Genomic DNA, 20,004 nt, shown 5'->3' with positions numbered 1-20,004 from the left:
TGACAGTAAGGTGGATACACTGTGGCCAGCCTCGCCGGAAAAATAACTGGAAAGTTACATTTTGGAACTGTATCCTGTTTTTTTTTTTGCTTATACTTAGTTTCTCTTTCCTTTCCTGTTATTCAATAAGGAAAGTGACTAGTTTGGATGGTGGTAACAGTGTCCACCTAGTGGGACTCCCTGAAATTACAGCAAAGGAATTTTCCACTGGTAAACAGGAACAGCATATTTGGAAAAGGCTTTGACCTTCACATTGTTATGGCAGATGGCCGAGAGAAATTAGACCCGTCAGTTTTGAGATCTGGAAAACCTTGGGGGCATCGAAGGCAATCATCTGCCGGCTTGCCCACGACAGTAACACAAGTTAAGTCTAGTGGAATGTCTGAGGAAATTCTAGCCAGTGCCCTGGCCAAGATTAATGAAACTTTACAACAACTCAGCACAAAGGTTGAGGAGACGAATAAAAAGGTTGAAGAAACGAACCAGAAAGTGGACACTGCAAATAAAAAAATTGACTTAAATACAGAAACATTAGACAATTTGGGGAAAAAGGTAAACAGTAATACAGAATCTATCCAGAGACTATTGCAAGACTCAAAGTCTATACAGGAAAAAACTGCTGCTGTGGAATTTAAATTGGGGCAACTGGAAACTGAGAAGGTACCAGACCTACAGAAAGAGATTGCAGAACACAAGCTGACGCTGTCTATGATTGACCTTAGAGACAAACAATCTAATCTAAGAATTAGAGCTGTTCCTGAGCTGGAGAAGGGCACCTTGATAGATTTTCTGACACAAGAATTTGTGGAATTTTGGAAATCGGATTTGAAACAAGAGGATTTCAAGATTGTGAGGGCCTTCAGATTGGGGAAAGGAGGAAAAAAGATTAAAATAAGGGACTGTTTGATTACCCTCCGATCCAAAGAAGAGAGGGACAAAATTTTGGGCCTGCATTATGAGAAACCTTTGACAATTCTGCAATCAAAAGTGGAAATTTTTAAAGACATACCGAAACACCTTTTGGATTTAAGACAAGACTTTGGAGACTTGGTGGCCCTGCTGAGAAAAAACAAGATCCTTTTCAGGTGGGAATTTCCTCAAGGCCTATCCTTTAGTTTTAAAGGAAGAAAGACTAAGATAAGATCAGTGGAGGAAAAGAACAAGTTCTTGAGCGCATACGAAGAAGATCTACAGAAAGGACTGGGAAAAGACCCTGTTGTACCGGATAAGAGTTTGCAAAAAAAAGTGAAACCAACGCCACCGACAGATATAGACAAACGTCTGGGGGCTGTTGGGGGAGAAGAAGAGTAAGTACAAAATGACACTGCAAGTACTAAGTTGGAACATTAATGGCTTAAATTCTTCGGGAAAAAGGGGGAGAGTATTTCATACATTAAAAAAAGAACATTTGGACTTGATTTGCTTACAAGAGACGCATGTGACAAGGCTACACCGGAAAATTTTGATTAATAAAAGATTGGGAGAAGAATTTATTTCATCGGACAATGTGAAAAAAAGAGGAGTAGTACTCTACGCAAAGGAAAGCCTGTCACCAAAATTTTTATTCAAAGATGGTCAAGGAAGATATATAGCAATTGAAATTCAGCTTCATGGTCAGAAGTTTTTGATATTAGGTGTCTACGCGCCAAATGAGGGAAAATCAGAATTCTTTAAAAAACTGCATGAAACCCTATTGGACTATTTGGATTACAATATAATTTTGATGGGAGACATGAATGGAGTAGTGTCTACAAATATGGATAAAGCCCAAAGACAAACGGTGACGAAAGATGGTAGACTACCAAAGACATTTTTTGAAATGACTGACAATATGGACCTTGTGGACATTTGGAGAATAAAGAACCCCTTGGAAAGAGAAGGAACCTTCTTCTCTGAAGCAAAAATGACATGGACAAGAATAGACCAAATTTGGATAACCAGGGGACTGGCCCCTAAGATAAAAAAAGCGGTAATTTGTCCGAAAATTTGCTCTGATCATAATCCAGTAAAGATGGAAATGATACTAACGCCAATTGGAGCTTTCAGATGGAGGATGAATGACTCCTTGCTTAGGAATGAGGAAATTATTAAAAAGGCCCAGAAAAATCTGAGAGACTACTTTGAGATAAATATGAACACTATGATTGAGAAAAGAGTGATTTGGGATGCTAGCAAAGCGGTGATGAGAGGATTTTTGATACAACAAAATGCAATTAGGAAAAGACACCAAAATGAGAAGAGAGAAAAAAATTTGGAGAAAATTAAAGACGGAGAAAAAAGACTGAGGGCGAAACCGAACTCACAGGAGATTTTAAAAGAGATAAAGTTATACCAAGTACAATATATGAAACTGATGAATCAGGAAATAGAATGGAAGATCAAACAGATGAAACAAAAGACATTTGAATCGGCAAATAAGTGTGGGAAATTATTGGCTTGGCACATGAAAAAAAGACAAAAGCTTAATACTATTACGAATTTGGTAGTAGAAGGGAAGAATATACAGAATCCTGGAGAGATTCGAAAGTGTTTCCAGAACTACTTTAAACAGTTAGATATGCAGGAGACCCAGAAAGAATTAGACATTGATCGGTTTTTGAAAATTAATGGTTTACAAAAAGTATCTCAAGAGAGCAAATCAATATTAAACTCTATAATATCTGATCAAGAGGTGGAAGGAGCTATTCAGGATATGAAATTGGGCAAATCTCCAGGGCCAGATGGTCTAACTGCAAAGTACTATAAATCTTTGAAAGAATGGTTAATGCAACCTTTGAAAGAAGTTTGCAATGAAATACTACAGGGAGGAAAAGCACCCGAGTCGTGGAAAGAAGCATACATTACACTCATACCGAAAACAGAAGTGGAAAAGACACAGTTGAAGAACTACCGTCCCATATCCCTACTTAATGTGGATTACAAAATTTTTGCGGAAATTATGGCTAAAAGATTAAAAAATGTATTGGTGAAAGAAATTCATAAAGACCAAGCGGGCTTTCTCCCGGGGAGACATCTGTCAGATAATACGAGGAATATTATTAATATTTTAGAAAAATTGCAAGTTAATATTAATACCAAAGCGGTTTTAATATTTGTGGATGCGGAGAAAGCCTTTGACAATATTTCTTGGAATTTTATGAAGAAAAATCTGCAGGGGATGGGGGTAGGTCAAAGTTTTGAAAACGGTATAGGTGCAATTTATTCAGAACAAAAAGCTAAGCTGATTGTAAATAACGTAGTTACAGAAGAATTTAAGATAGAGAAAGGAACAAGACAGGGTTGCCCAATCTCCCCAATGCTTTTTATATCGGTCCTGGAGGTTTTGCTCAACATGATTAGGAAAGACCAATTGGTTAAAGGTATACAACTTGGAGCTAAACAGTACAAATTGAAAGCTTTTGCTGATGATTTAGTTTTGACACTACAGGAGCCAGAATCCAGTACAAAAAGAGTATTGCAATTAATTCAAGAATTTGGTCAAGTAGCAGGTTTTAAATTGAACAAGATGAAAACTAAAGTATTAGAGAAAAATCTTACAGAGATTGAGAAAGAGAGGTTTCAGAAGGAGACAGGATTAACATTAGTTAATAAAGTGATATATTTAGGGGTTCATATGACTGCTAAAAATGTGAATTTGTTTAAAGATAACCATGAAAAATTTTGGTTAGAAGTAAAGAAAGATTTGGAAATATGGTCAAAATTGAAGCTATCATTGTTGGGCCGAATAGCTGCGATAAAGATGAATGTATTGCCTAGAATGTTGTTTTTGTTTCAAACATTGCAAATTGTGGACAAAATGGACTGTTTCAAGAGGTGGCAAAGAGATATTTCTAAATTTGTCTGGCAGGGCAAGAAGCCTAGAATAAAATTTAAAATATTAACAGATGCAAAGGAAAGAGGTGGATTTGCCCTGCCAGACCTTAAACTTTATTATGAATCAGCCGCATTTTGCTGGCTGAAAGATTGGCTACTTCTTGAAAACATGGACATTTTGGACTTAGAAGGTTTTGATAATGTGTTTGGATGGCATGCATATTTATGGTATGACAAGGTTAAAGCGCATAAGGCCTTCAAGAACCATATTGTCAGGAAAGCACTGTTTAATGTTTGGGTGAGATATAAGGATTTGTTGGAAAGTAAAACACCAAGGTGGCTGTCACCAATGGAGGCTAAGGCTTTGAAAAAAACTAATATGGAGACAAACTGGCCAAAATACTGTGAAATTTTAGAACAAGTTGGAGAGAAACTAAAGCTGCAGAGTTTCGACAAACTAAAAACTAAAGTTCGAGACTGGCTTCATTATTATCAAATAAGGGAGGCTTTTAACTTAGATAAAAAGATTGGTTTCCAGGAGGAAAAATCAAAATTGGAAACTGAATTGTTAGAGCCTAAAACTAAGAATTTATCAAGAATGTATAACTTGCTGTTGAAATGGAATACACAGGATGAAACGGTTAAATCTGTTATGATTAAATGGGCACAAGATTTTGGACATAATATTATGTTTGCTGACTGGGAACGGTTATGGACTACAGGTATGAAATTTATGGCTTGTAATGCCTTAAGAGAAAATATAATGAAAATGATTTATAGGTGGTACTTAACCCCAGTCAAGCTAGCAAAAATCTATCATTTGCCCGATAACAAATGTTGGAAATGTAAAGAAAATGAAGGTACTTTCTTTCACCTTTGGTGGACGTGCCCAAAGATCAAGGCCTTCTGGGAAATGATATATAATGAATTAAAAAAGGTATTGAAATATACTTTTCTAAAGAAACCAGAGGCCTTCCTCTTGGGCATGGTCGGCCAATTGGTGCGAAGGGAAGATAGAACTTTTTTCATGTATGCGACAGCAGCAGCAAGAATACTCATTGGGAAATACTGGAAGACACAAGAATTGCCTACCCGAGAAGAATGGCAGATGAAAGTGATGGACTATATGGAATTGGCTGAGATGACCGGCAGAATTCGAGACCAGGGAGAAGGGTCGATGGAAGAAGATTGGAAAAAATTTAAAATATATCTTCAAAAATATTGCAACATAAAAGAATGTTAGAAAGAGGTTGGAAAAAGAATATTAGGTCGTTTGGCAGATATGATATAATGGATTAAGTAAAAATGAAGTATAGAAATTGATGGGATAGAGGAGGATTAATTATATTATTGAATGTTAAAATAAGTAAATGAAAAGAAGGTTAGAAGGATCTGCTGGAAATACGATTTAAACTAGAATACAAAGCTGGGAGGTGAGAGGAGGTCATGGAAATAAGTAAAAGGAAAAAAAGGTTAGGTAAAGGTTTAATTTGTTTTTTGCTTTATCTTAATGTAATGTATTTTCATATTTTTTGTTAAGTTTTTCTTATTGTCTGTTTTTTGTTATATGTTTATTTTATTTTGTATGGCTTTTCTTTTCTTTTCTGTAATTTTAAATTTGGAATAAATATCATTTTTTTTTTAAAAAAAGAAGAATCAGCAGCCCCGACCCGCCTCGATCCAGCTGCCTGCAGAGATCATCTGTTAGGGCGACCAGAGCCGTCTCGGTCCCATGAGCAGCGCGGAAGCCAGACTGGAATGGATCCAGAGCCGATGTTTCATCCAGAAACCTACCAAGCTGTTCAGCAACCGCTCTCTCAATCACCTTACCCAGGAATGGAAGATTCGAAACCGGGTGGTAATTGGATAGATCTAAGGGATCTAATGATGTTTTCTTTAAGAGCGGGCACACCACTGCCTCCTTCAGTTCCCCTGGGAATGTCCCGGTGCCAAGGGACAAATTGATGATATCCCCCAGGGGGGCCCGCACCTCGTCTGGACACGCTCTAATCAGCCAAGACGGGCACGGGTCAAGAGGACAGGTGGTGGGCTTGCTTACAGCCTGCTTGGTGGCAGCGGTGGGGGTGGAGGCTCCCGGCGGGCACTCATTTGCTGATTCTGCAGGTTTCTTTCCTTCTCCATGAAGTTATCCTCAAATCCCAGAATTCCTGAGAGAGGAAAAGACTTCTGAGGTTAGAGAGGCTTCAGAACCGTTTGGGGAAGTTTTGGGAAAGGAACTTAGAAAATACTTAACTGCAGGAAAATGTTCCTGCCTCCCCACAGCACCACATTTGCCGGACAATTGCCTCTCAGCTTATGCACGTTTAGGAAGGATTGTGGAGGCAACAGGTCCTCCCCTCAAGGCCTTTTCCTCTAAAGGAGGTAGACTGGTCTTCTCCAATCCTCTGGCCACTGCTGAGTTTTCCAAACTTGCTGGCATATTGCGTGTAGCACCTTAACAGCACCATCTTTAACAAAATTTAATAGTTCAGCTGGAATGTCATCACTTCCACTGGCCTTGTTATTAGCAGTGCTTTCTAAGGCCCATTTGACTTTGCTCTCCAGGATGTCAGGCTCAAGGTCAGCAACCACACCACCTGGGGTGTATGAGACATCCATATCTTTCTGGTATAATCTCCTCTTGTCCTTTATTATGGTACTCTTTGTACCATACTTTGTACCATACATATTTTGTGCCACTACTCTTTTGTCTCTTCCTTCTGAAGGATCCCAGTGAACAAGCAAAAAGCCCATGAAACACACACACACACACACACACACACACACACACAAGAGGACAAGACAAGACAGGGCTGTGCACCACAAACCATCCCAATATAAGCCTCCATTCCCCATCAATCAATATTGGGCTAAAAGCTAAATGCACCTAAAAACTGGTTTTGAAATAGCCTTGGTCTTGCCTAGTCCCTCAGCCTTGTGAGTTTGGGAGCTAGTCTGCAAGGGTGAAAATCTAATGGAGGATTCCATTGTTGAATTAACCAAGCAAGGGTCATAGTTGCCACCTATGTACCTTGTGGTTGCTCTGTGCCAGAGGGCAAATGAGGGTGGGCCTCCTCCCTCGCCTGGCTGGGAATGAAAAAGGAAAAGGTCAGAGTTGTGTGAGAGAGCTGGGCTGGAAGTTGGCCGAAGTCACAGAGAGAGAGCCATGCCTGATTTCTTCTTGATTCAAAGGCTGTAACTGGAAGAAGCAAGACCTTCTAGGGCGTTAATGCTGTGAGCCTCTCCATCTTCGGCTCAGGTTGTATATGTGTGTGAATAAACCATATATCATAAAGACACCACAGTCTCCGCTGAGCCTCATTCCAAGGAAACTTGCACTAACAACCTCACTAATGCAGCCCTTTCAGTCCTTTATTCTAGTTCCCCTTTCCATGCCATACCATACAAGGCTTTGCCAGTATTTTCAGGGTCATCTTCCACCACAATTTAGGGTTGCCATATGTCTGGGGAAACCTGGACATGTCCTCTTTTGGGGGACCAACATGCCTATCTGGGCGATTTTTTACATTTTAAAGGAAATGTCCAGGTTGAGGGTGAGTTGTTGGGGTCTCGGGCTCAGGTGGCTCGGGATTGGGCTGCTCTGCCCGTCATGGCCCCTGCCAGCCCGAGCTGGGGAAAGGGGCATGGCAGTGGCAACCCCGCCCACCTCTTTTCCCAGCTCGGGCTGGCAGTGCCTCAGGCTGTCCTCTTTTTTTGCTCTTGTACCTTTGTTTTCAAACAGCTTAGTTCTTGAACGTTTTGGCTCCCGGAACTGATTCCATTCAACTTCCAAGGTACGACTGTAATCAAAATCAAAACAACCACCACCCAGTAACCCACAATTGGATGGCCCCATTGGGTTCTGGAATTATGGAGGGATGCAAAACTGATCGCATTCCACTTGCTCTACACTATGCGTGTACCCCTGACCGTGTCCTCCCTTACTCATTTCCCCCCTAAACTAGAAAGCCCCAAATGTTTTAGCTTCTCATCTGGGAGTTGCTTCAGCCCCTTGATAATTTTGGTTGCCCTCTGCTGAACATTCCTGCCCCCCTCCCAAGCTCTGTCTTCAACTGCAAACGTGGCAGACAATGCCTTCCCTGCAGTTGCACTGCCAAAAAAGTTCAGTTTTACTTTTATTTTATTTTTATTTTTAAATAATTTTTATTAAAGTTTTGAACAACAAGGAAAGAAAAGAAAAACATACACAATACATATCTCAAAAAGAAGATAACAAAAACACAAAAAAACAAGATTCAACAATAAAAAAGAAAAAACATAACAATTAAAAACAATATCTCTTTTCCATTTCCGTTTTTTAGTTTACTTATTTTCTGGACTTCCTCATACCTCCCTCTTTTGTATTCCAATCCAAATTGTTTGTCCAGCAATTTCTTTTCCACTTTTTTAATCCCAATCTTTAACTTTAATATAATATTGGAATATATAACTTCAACTTCTTTAAACCTGATCTTTAGTCTTAGTATAATATAACAGTAAAATTTTCCCTCTTAATTGTCAAATTTCCATTTCTTTAAACATCTTTAATCCTAATCTTTAATCTTAGTCTATCATTAACTTTAACCTGTACAGCTGGAAACCGCTTATTTTCAGTCCAACATCACTCTAACATTCTTTAATTTTGCAATGTTTCTGAAGATAGTCTTTGAATTTCTTCCAATCTTCCTCCACCGACTCTTCTCCCTGGTCACGGATTCTACCAGTCATTTCCCCCAGTTCCATATAGTCCATCAGTTTCATCTGCCATTCCTCCAGTGTGGGAAGTTCTTGTGTCTTCCAATACTTTGCGATGAGTATTCTTGCTGCTGTTGTTGCATACATAAAGAAAGTTCTATCCTTTTTTGACACCATTTGGCCGACTATGCCCAGGAGAAAGGCCTCTGGTTTCTTAGGGAAGGTATACTTAAATACCTTTTTAAATTCATTATATATCATTTCCCAGAAAGCCTTAATCTTTGGGCACGTCCACCAAAGGTGAAAAAATGTACCTTCAGTTTCTTTACATTTCCAACATTTGTTATCGGGCAAGTGATAAATTTTTGCAAGCTTGACTGGGGTTATGTACCACCTGTATATCATTTTCATAATATTCTCTCTTAAGGCATTACATGCCGTAAATTTCATACCTGTGGTCCACAACTGTTCCCAGTCAGCAAACGTAATGTTATGTCCAATGTCCTGTGCCCATTTAATCATAGCCGATTTTACCGTTTCATCCTGGGTATTCCATTTCAGCAGCAAGTTATACATTCTTGACAAATTCTTAGTTTTGGGTTCTAACAGTTCTGTTTCTAATTTTGATCTTTCCACCTGGAAGCCAATTTTCTTGTCCAATTTAAATGCCTCCATTATCTGATAATAATGAAGCCAGTCTCGCACTTTGTTTTTTAATTTTTCAAAGCTCTGCAATTTCAGTCTATCTCCGTCTTGTTCCAAAATTTCCCAATATTTCGGCCATTTGACCTCCATATTGGCCTTTCTCAAGGCTTTCGCTTCCATTGGTGACAGCCACCTTGGGGTTTTGTTTTCTAGCAAATCCTTATATCTTATCCAAACATTAAATAGCGCTTTCCTGACAATGTGGTTTCTAAATGCTTTATGTGCTTTGACCTTATCATACCACAAATATGCATGCCATCCAAATACATTGTTAAAACCTTCCAAATCCCAAATGTCAGTGTTTTCAAGAAGTAGCCATTCTTTCAACCAGCAAAAGGCTGCTGATTCATAGTAAAGTTTAAGGTCTGGCAGGGCAAATCCACCTCTTTCCTTTGCATCCGTTAGTATTTTAAATTTTATTCTGGGCTTCTTGCCCTGCCAGACAAATTTAGAAATATCTTTCTGCCACCTCTTGAAACAATCCATTTTGTCGACAATCTGCAAAGTTTGAAACAAAAACAACATTCTAGGCAATACATTCATTTTTATCGCAGCAATACGGCCCAGCAGTGAAAGCTTCAAATTTGACCAAATTTCTAAATCTTTTTTCACTTCAGACCAACATTTTTCATAGTTATCTTTAAATAAGTTCCCATTTTTTGCTGTCATGTTAATCCCCAGGTATTTAACTTTCTTAACCACTGTTAAACCTGTCTCATTCTGAAACCTCTCTCTTTCAAACGATGTTAAATTTTTCTCTAAAACCTTGGTTTTTGACTTGTTCAATTTAAATCCTGCCACTTGACCAAATTCCTGAATCAGTTCTAAAACTCTTTTAGTACTAGATTCTGGCTCCTGTAACGTCAATACTAAGTCATCTGCAAATGCTCTCAATTTGTACTGTTTAGCTCCGACCTGTATACCTTTAACCGACTGGTCCCTTCTAATCATATTCAGCAAAACCTCCAGGACCGAAATAAAAAGAAGTGGGGAAATAGGGCAACCTTGTCGTGTCCCTTTTTCAATTTTTAGTTCTTCTGTCACAACATTATTTACAATTAGTTTGGCTTTTTGTTCTGAATAAATTGCACCTATACCATTCTCAAAACCTTGGCCTACCCCCATACCCTGGAGATTCTTCTTCATGAAATTCCAAGAAATATTGTCAAAGGCTTTCTCCGCATCTACAAATATCAAAACTGCTTTGGTGTTTATATTCACTTCTAATTTTTCCAAAATATCAATTATATTTCTCAAATTGTCAGACAAATGTCTTCCTGGGAGAAAGCCCGCTTAGTCTTTATGTATCTCTTCCATCAGCACTTTCTTAAATCTCTTAGCCAAAATATCTGCAAAAATTTTGTAATCCACATTCAATAACGATATAGGGCGGTAGTTCTTAAGCTGTGTCTTTTCAGTCTCTGTTTTTGGTACAAGTGTAATATATGCTTCTTTCCACGACTCTGGTGCTCTTTTCCCCTCCATTATTTCGTTGCAGACCTCTTTCAAAGGTTGAATTAACCCTTCTTTTAAGGATCTGTAGTATCTAGAAGTCAAGCCGTCTGGTCCTGGAGATTTACCCAGTTGCATATTTTGAATGGCACCTTCTATTTCCTGTTCAGTTATTCTATGATTCAAAATTAATTTGTTTTCTTGAGATATTTTTTGTAATCCATTTGTTTTCAAAAATTGGTCCAAGTCTGTTTCTTTCAATGGCCCTTGAGTATATAATCGTTTAAAGTACCTCTGGAAACAACTTCTGATCTCTGCAGGGTTCTGTATGTTTCTTCCTTCCACTTCTAAGTTCGTAATTGTATTTAATTTTTGTCTCTTTTTCATTTGCCACGCCAACAATTTACCACATTTATTGGCCGACTCAAAGGTCTTTTGTCTCATTTGTTTGATTTTCCATTCTATTTCCTGATTCATCATTTTCATATATTGTACTTGGTATAGCTTTAACTCTCGCAGAATCTCTTGAGATTTGGGGTTTACTCTCAGTCTATTTTCACATTCCTTTATTTTGTCCATTATCTTATCCTTCTTCTCATTTTGAGTTCTTTTCTTTATTGCATTCTGTTGTATTAAGAACCCTCTCATAACCGCTTTACTAGCGTCCCAGATTACTCTTTTCTCCACGTTAGTACTAAGATTTATCTCAAAATAATCTCTCAAAGTTTTTTGGGCCTTCTTAAGTATTTCATCATCTCTAAATAAAGTGTCATTCATCTTCCATCTGAAGGAGCCAGTTGGTGTTAGTCTCATTTCCATCTTAACAGCGTTATGGTCGGAGCAAGTTTTTGGGCAGATTTCCACCTTTCTTGTCTTTGGTGCCATTCCTCTAGTAATCCAGATTTGGTCAATTCTTGTCCATGTCATTTTGGCTTCAGAGAAGAAGGTTCCCTCTTTAACCATGGGATTTCTTATTCTCCAAATGTCAACTAAGTCCAAGTTGTCTGTCATATCAAAAAAAGTTTTTGGTAGTCTACCATCCTTGGTGACTACCTGTCTTTGTGCCTTGTCCATGTATGTGGATACCACTCCATTCATATCTCCCATCAAAATCATGTTATAATCCATATGGTCCATCAGGATCTCGTGCAGAAAAGTTCAGTTTTACTTTGAAGGACAGGAAATTCTCCTGCAGGCCATCTGTGTTAAAGAGAGGGTGCAGATATAACTCTCCTTGTTTTGGACCACCCCATTTGCATAAAAATAAGACAAGATTAAAAGTGTTGAGTTTTCCCCACCCCATGGAAAAGGAGCAAATGAAAAATCCTCTCCTGAGCTGTGGCTGCTACTTGCTGAGCATGAGAGATGAAAAGGGCCTGTATGGATTTGGCAAAGTCAGCATTCAGAGTTCGAGAATCACACTTGGCTCATGATCAAGGGTGTCAAAAAATAGCAAAAGCCAAACTTTTGGCCTGGTTGTCTAACTTTAGACCTTTCGCCTACACCTGCTGTTCTGGGCTATGAAACAACAGCAGCAATTCAGCCCTTGGCTCACTGCAAATCATGTGTGCAAACTCAGAATCTGGCTTTGGGCTGCTTTGCCTCTGACTTACTTTGCAACATCCTCTCCCTCCAGAGGAATCTTGCTTTGAACAAAAGTAACCCACACTGGAGGATCAACTTCACTGTATAAGCCCTGCCCCCCCCCACTCCACCCCACATATGGGGGAAATAATACTGTTATAACTGACCTCTCCTGAGGATCCCTTGCTGTTATTCTGTGAGGTCCAAAGCTTTTCGTGACTCCACCAAGCCCCAAACAATGTGGTCCTTAAAAAAATATATGCCTGCACCCGCTTTTACACTTCAGTGGCACTTACTTTGACATGTTGATCATGAATCAGTGTGGCCCTCAGCCTGAAATGGGATTAGCTATCGCTGGTCTGCCCCTTAACTCAGAAGTTGCTGGATCCACATTTCAAAGCCTGCCTTAAGACAGTAAAGCATATTTTTCTACAGCTGAGGTGGGGAATCTGTGTCCCTCCAGATTTTGCTGGTCTCCAATGCCCATCACCATCATGACCAATGGTCTGGGGTTATAGGATCTGGAGTCCAGAAACACCTGGAGGGCCTGAGCTTGAAATTAGGAGCGTCAGTTTTTCACTCTGGGCCTGTGACATTCTGAACAAAGGGACAGTCTCTGCAAGAGCGCTCCAATGCTGAAATGAAAAATATGGCATGTCAAACAATAGCTTGGGATCACACATCCGCTCCGGAAGTCCTAAGGCCAGATGTGTGGGAGCTGCTTGGGCTTACTCACTGATCAGAGAAATGAGTTCTGGGCACATCATTTTTTTAAAAAAAAGCATTCCCTTCTTTTCCTTCTTTAATTTATGCAAGTGGGTTCTGAAACAGAACGTTGCAACTTGGCGAGTACTTATGCCCAAGGCCAGCCTAAGACATTTTGCTGCCTGAGGGAAAGGACAAAATGCACTGAGGTCAGCTGGGTTGTTAGAAAGGTAGCGGGAAGGCACGTGACAGCTCTCTTCTCCCACAGAAGCAGCCTAGTCAGGAGTAAGAGCTGAGGGGAATACTTTGCTGATAAATCTCATGGTAGTAATGTGCCTAGATAATTAACATTTTCAGTACAAGTATGAAATTGGTATTGTTTATACAGTTGAATAAAAATATGTATTTCCTAATAACATCAACTCTGATTTGGACCTATTTATAGTATATCCTGAGATTTTGCCAAGACATCTATATTTTGCATTATTCTCCAGACATGCCTGGAGTTGTTCAGTGACCACCCGCTCAATCACCTTGCTGAGGAATGGAAAGTTTGAGACTGGACAATAATTGGACATAATGGCCAGGTCCAAATATGTCTTTTTAATAAGCAGTTGAACAATCGCTTCTTCAGGTGGTAGGTTTCACTTGTTCAAGTCTGTCCACATCCTCAGAGGCAACAGGTTGTAATGGATCCCATCCAACTTGACTAGACCCAGTGGCATAGTGGGCTGTGGGGGCACAGGGGCAGTCGCCCCAGGCACAAAATTGTTAGTGCTGCCTCAATACAGCTGCACGCTTCCATCACTGGGGTCCGATGACAACGGGTTGTCCATGCGATCAGGTAAGTGACCTCTCCAGACAATGGGATGGCTCTTCTTTTCTTATCTCTGTGGCTGTGATCCCCTGGGTGATGTGGATGCCATTAGGCAGTCGAATGCGCATGCATACTCCGTCTGTTTCCGTCCCTCCTACCCCCTCCTCCACGTGGCCCCGGGAACTGGCAAGCCATATTATGTCTCTGACTAGGCAGAGCTCTGGCACCCTCCTACCTTGGTGGAGTCTACCTCTTTCCAAACCTGAGCAATTTTATCTGGAAAAAAACTCATGACAGGAGTCATTACAGGAGATCTTGGACTCTGTATCAGACCCTGATGGCAAAGGTGGTTCTGTTAGACTATGAACCACCTGAAAGAGTCTCCTGGTACTGTTTTCACCAACAGATCCAGCAACAATGGTCCTCCTCACCGTCGCTATCGCCACTTGGTAGGCTCGACGTTGAGCTCTAACCCTTGTTTGGTCTCATTTGACGTGGGTTTTTCACCACCAGCACTTTAGCTGTCTCAGGAATTGTTTCCTCACCCTCAGCCCCAGGGGTAGAACCACAGGGTCATCCAAGTGCCATGCCATTGGAGAGGGTGCTTTTTAAGGTTTGTGGAGCAGCACCCTCTTATTCCCCACCACCAAATGTGCTTTCCATGTGTTTGGCCGCTGTCTATCGGGTCTCCCCAGATGAATTTGCTATTAGAAGGAGGCATGTGAAGCCATAATCCTGGGAAGAGATTCTGGAGAGAAGCACTCGACCCAATATTAGCCTTTGATTCTGTGAGAGGCGCCCAGTGCTTGGTCTTACTAGCTGCAGCTCAACTTTAACAATGTTTACAGCAGAGGAGCAAGTCCTGGAGGGCTGGCTTCCTATTCTGCCTCTATGGGTGAGTTGGCATTTATGAGGAAAATTCCAGGGTGTGAGGCTACTCAACAGCCCAGCTCGTCGGGCAGAGCCTGCGGGTATTTGCGGTCAGAAATGAAGGAGATTCCAGCCACAAATTGGAGCAAAACAGCGGTCAGTAGACCAAGCTCCTTTTTTTCTTGCGCAACAGGTTCCCACAGGAGTAAGAACCCCAAACATGGGGTGACATTGACTTTTAAAACTTCCCACATTGCGTACAGACTCAATCGCCTTCTCAATCCAGCCCGCGGATGGTCCAGGAATCAACGTGTTTTAAGATGAGTAGAATGTATCCTCTTACTCAAAATGCATCTCTGGGTTATTTGTGGGGCATAGGAATCCGTTCATTATTTTTTTCAAAATATAGTCCGGCCCACCACATGCTCTTGTGGGATGTGAAACACAAGAGCAGTCAAGTACAACATTCCTAGAGTGCACATGTTTACACATGGGGAGGAATGTTTGTCCAGCCAGCAGGTAAACTTCCTGTTTTCTTCTGGGCTGGGACAAACTTCCTCTACGTGTGACTAAAGGTGGGTGTGGCCTCACCTGTGCAGGTAACGACAAAAGCACAGGGCAGGGCAGCCATCTTTCTCTCTTTCACCACATGCATCGAAGAAGCAACATCTGCTTAGCCAAAGATGCCCCAGCCGAGTCTTCAGAGATGTCCTGCTCTCAGCAGAGCAGCTTCTTCCAGAGCAGTGGCGGAGCAGGGTGGGGGCGGTCCGCACTGGGTGTCATCCTGCGGGGGGGGGGGGGACATTCACTGTAGGCTTGGGAAGCTGGGAGTCGTGGGTGGGCGCTCCCGGCTGGAGGAGGCAGGCAGGGGAGAGGACGGGAAGGAGGCAGGTGAGCAAAGAATGGAGGGGGGCAGGAAGGGGACAGGAAGGAAGCGGGATCGGTGGGTGCGCCTTTCATTCTGCCTGGAAGACCAGCGCCTACAGCTGGACTATCAAGTGGATTGAAAGGGTCACTTTGAGGGCAGCGCTGCAAATGCAGAAGGGATCTTGGCCGGTTTCTAAAAAGGGAAAGTGAGTTTCCCTCTGACAAACGCTTTCTGCCTCCCCTCTGCAAAGCTCCACACGTTTCCGCCCCACCCTGTCCTCAGCCAACCCCCCACTTAGAAGCCACTCTTGGGTTATTGACTTCTGTGTGCTTGTGTATCTGTGTCTCCCGTGTGGGGTTCCTCTCTGCGTAAAGTCTTCAAGCTGTTCCTGCGTGCGCCTGACAAATCGGCCCCATTGCCTTTCCCTCGTCAAAATTTATCTTTCCCCCCACCTCCAGTCTCCGTTGTTGTGGGTCCTGGCTGAGAGGAAAAACAGAAGACGGGGGGCCATCGGTCAGGGATAGTCTACTTGAGATTCCTGCATTGCCCCAGGGGGTTGGCTTGATGACCCTCAGGGGTCCCTTCCAGCTCCACTCTTCTCTGGCGCAGGCTTGTGCAGCTTTTAGGTACAAGTTGGGTGCAAGGGGTGCAGCCCATCTTATGCACCGCCGGCTCGGGAAGAAGTCCCACTGATCATGATGAGACTCGCAGGCGAGTAGATTGCTGCTGTGCAGGCCTGCTGTTGAAATCAATGTTTTCCTTTTCAGAGCATGGTGAAATCCCCATAACTAAAACCTCCCCTTCCGTAGTTTCTGTCAGGAGTTCAGCCTACACTCGAGCAGCACCCTGGCAGAGACACGTGCCCAACTGGCATGTTCCCTCCCTTCTGGTCGATCGTTTGGGAGCTTCATAAGCTTTCTTCAGCCCGAACATCACAGCGACCGATGCCAAGCGACACCGGCACACTTAGGGATCCGCAGAGTTTGTGCATCATGCGTGACAGACCGCAGCAACTCAGCATTTTGGCTAATCGACTTTATTTTGATATCAACACACACACACGGAGCACTGCAACATGGCTCCCTCTCTCTCTAGCATCAGACAGCAAAGAGAAAAAGAACAAAGGACAATAGTCCCACTTCACGGAACACAGGAACACAAACATCCTGTCACCGTCACTTCCCACTCTTTGGAGTCAAAACATAGACAACAATCCCATGACTGCAATCATGGAGCTGGAATTCTAACAGTTTCAAGCGCTACCACAGGTTCCGCAGAATATCTGTACTGCATTGTTTAGTGTGGCAGCACCTGCCCTTTGGAACTCCCTGCCTCTTGCAACAAAGCACGTGCCTTTGCTAGACGCTTTTCAGGCACCTGCTAAAAGCATTCTTGTTGAGGCAAGCATACCTAGAAGCTTAGGAAGTTGAAGTAATTTTCATCTCTTTTAATATTTTAGCTTTTGTATGTTTTAAAGTAGGATTGTTGATTTTTCTTGATTTGACTGCTGTGGTGGTTTTTTTGTTTTTTGTTTTGGTAAACCACTTTGCAGGCATTTTAAAATAAATTTTATTAAATAAAGAAGCAATAGTAAAGGTAAAGGGACCCCTGACCATTTGGTCCAGTCGTGACCGACTCTGGGGTTGCGGCACTCATCTCGCTTTACTGGCTGAGGGAGCCAGTGTACAGCTTCCAGGTTATGTTGCTAGCATGACTAAGCCGCTTCTGGCGAACCAGAAGAGCAGCGCATGAAAACGCCGTTTACCTTCCCTCCGGAGCGGTACCTATTTATCTACTTGCACTTTGACGTGCTTTCGAACAAAGAAGCAATACATAGAACTAATAATAGAAATATATAGGAAAATATATATTCCACCCCCCCCCCCATTTTCTTTATTTTTCCTTCTCCTCCTCCTCCTCCTGCTCCTCCTCCTCCTCGTGTTCCTCACCTGAAGGAAAAGCCAAAGAACCACCATTAACATTGGTGCCTGGTATGTGCTGTTAGGATATTTCCGTTCCACCTTAAAAGGGAGCAGGCTTTGTGAGTCACAGAGTCTGCGTATTTCCTGTTCACAGGATGTTTATGTTTGCTATTGCTTTCGTTTTCTCTCTGTGTCGTAGACACTAAAGCAGGCAGTCATGTTTTTCTGTGTTCTGATCAACGCTGAATAAACTTGTAAATAATGCTCTCCTGAGTGCAACTTTTGGCTGTGCATTATCTGCTGATAGAGTGTGCATGAGCTCTGGAATGTGGCAAGAAATCTTCTAGAAACTCATGTCGCTAATTGCTGATACTGCGTGCCTACGGGAGATCGATGGATCGTCCGGCAGACGGCTTGGGGCCATGATGGACTTTATCTCCCTGGCAGTATCCCAACATGTTCAACCATATGCTGTATTTTTATTCTTTTTGGCAAGAACATGGGCACACAAGGAGGCAGCAAACCTTTGTGCCCTTCAGAGGCACATGCACAGTCTGCTACTGGCCTCTGGTCTCCTGCGCATGGGGTGGGGGTGGGGGGGGAGGCCACCCCTTCCACGCAGCGAAGGTGACCCTGGCATGGCTACCAGCTGCCCACAAAGGCGCACTGAACTGGGCTCCAGACTGTGGTGGGACTCCCCTAAGCCCCAGCCAACATGGCCAGCTCTCATCATGGATGATGGGACTTGAAACCCAACATCATTGGGAGGGAGGGCCATGTGAAGACAGGATTCTCAAAAATACCTCTGGCTTGCGGCTCCTGGAGTGTTGCTGGCAATGCCTGGAGTTTCTCTTCAAGCTCCCAGAGCTTCACAAGGAATGTTTGAGTTTCCTTAAATACTGTTTCAGCTCCTTGCCACACCTCAGCCAAAAGAGCTGCTATCACTGAGAAAAAGAAGGGAGCATCTGTGCATGTCATTCCGGTCAAGTTGCACCAAAGTGGGACTTGTTCATCTGAGCTCCACAAGCTGGTTTTTTTTAATTGTTTGACTGGGGTTGTTTGTTGGTTCTTCTTTAATTTGGGGCATGGCCTTTTTATGTGCCCTTTCAATCCCCAAGAGCCAGCACTGTAAATCAGTTTTAAGGGAGTCTTACAACCACAGCTGCCGCCACCCCCCAACATCATCAGCAGTTACACATACAGGCTTTTAAAACTTATTTAATATCTTATTAAAAAAGTTAACCTTGTAATTCCTAAATCATTTTAAACACTTTGAAATACTTTCTAAAATTCTGCTTTTTAACATTTATGTAAATGATGTAATAAAGGAACCCAAATGGCCAGATATTTCCCTGTTTCAGTTTTATCCCATAATGTATCAATTTTGCTACATGCCAACGATGTTTGTTAGCACAAACGCAAGTGGGTATGAGGCGATTACTCAAGAACTTTGGGAGACTGTGTCGTAACAAAGAGTTGAATACAAATTATTCCAAGACAAAAGCCGTAGTATAGGGGGCACAGCCCAGGAAGCAGAAATGGCTCCTAAATGGACAAGCCATTGAACAAGCCAGGCATTTCAACTACAGTGGTACCTCTGGTTGCGAACGGGATCCGTTCCGGAGTCCCGTTCACATCATGAGCAGAACGCAACCCGCGTCTGCGCGTGTGTGGGTCGCGATTTGCCGCTTCTGCGCATGCGCGTGACATCATTCTGAGCGTCTGCACATGCGCGAGCAGCGAAACCTGGAAGTAATCCGTTCCATTACCGTGGGAGGCAACCTGAAAAGATGTAACCTGAACCGAGCGGAACAAGAGGTATGACTGTATTTGAGGATTTGGTTCTCTGATAGGGGTACTGGGTCACATCAGATGACAGCCTCGGCCTTGAAAGCATCAAGATCTGCACAAGCACTTCTTAGCTTTACCAGAACTGAAGGCGGCAATGGGATTGCCCCTACTCCGAGAAGATATACAGTGGTACCTCGGAAGTCAAACGGAATCCATTCCAGAAGTCCGTTTGACTTCCAAAACATTCGGAAGCCGCGGAAGCCCCGTCGGACATTTGGGCTCCAAAGAACATTCACAAACCAGAACACTCACTTCCGGGTTTGTGGCGTTCGGGAGCCAAAACATTCGAGTCGCAAGGCGTTTGGGATCCAAGGTATGACTGTATTGGTAAGGATAGGAGGGGATCGGGAGAGACAGGGAAGCCCGGAGGGAATGCCCCACCTAGCCCTGCTCCGACCCCAAGCCAATATCACCAGCGGCTGGAGCAAAAGAGGAGAGGAACCGTACACCGGGAACCGGCTAGGGGCTAGAAGAACGCGGCGTGGACCCTCCCCTGCCACTGCAGGGGGGCACAGCAAAAAACCATGCTTTATTTTATTTAGCTTATTTTCAGTCCATTTCATATCAATATTTTAGAACCCTATGAACCCAGGTAGGCGGCCTGAACCATTGGAGCCCATTTCCTGGAACCGCCGCCTCAGCCCTCATCTAGGCACCCGGCACGAAGCCCTGGGGGTCCCACGGGAGAATTAAAACTGCCCCTTTTTCTTGTTCCCTTCTCC

General features: G+C 42.6%; 1 protein-coding gene and 1 pseudogene across 2 annotated transcripts in view; both read right to left on the bottom strand.

The window, feature by feature from the left end:
* The window catches only part of LOC308467623 (inositol polyphosphate 5-phosphatase OCRL-like), a 57,841-nt pseudogene extending 51,344 nt beyond the window's left edge, over window positions 1-6,497 (bottom strand). Inside the window, exons 1-2 of the transcript in view lie at window positions 6,488-6,497; window positions 5,873-5,981 (exon numbers count right to left, since the gene is read on the bottom strand). The product of the transcript in view is annotated as an inositol polyphosphate 5-phosphatase OCRL-like (transcript). The remainder of the gene's footprint in view (window positions 1-5,872; window positions 5,982-6,487) is intronic.
* Window positions 1-20,004, bottom strand: part of LOC308467624 (uncharacterized protein) — a gene marked incomplete at its 3' end in the record, with an annotated part of 95,706 nt that overhangs the window by 50,549 nt on the left and 25,153 nt on the right. The window lies entirely within an intron of this gene.

This window comes from Podarcis pityusensis (genome assembly GCF_964106645.2).
Source record: "Podarcis pityusensis genome assembly, chromosome: W".
NCBI classification, from domain to species: domain Eukaryota; kingdom Metazoa; phylum Chordata; class Lepidosauria; order Squamata; family Lacertidae; genus Podarcis; species Podarcis pityusensis.
The sequence above is the reverse complement of the archived record's forward strand: the minus strand, read 5'-3'. Positions and strand labels throughout refer to the sequence as shown.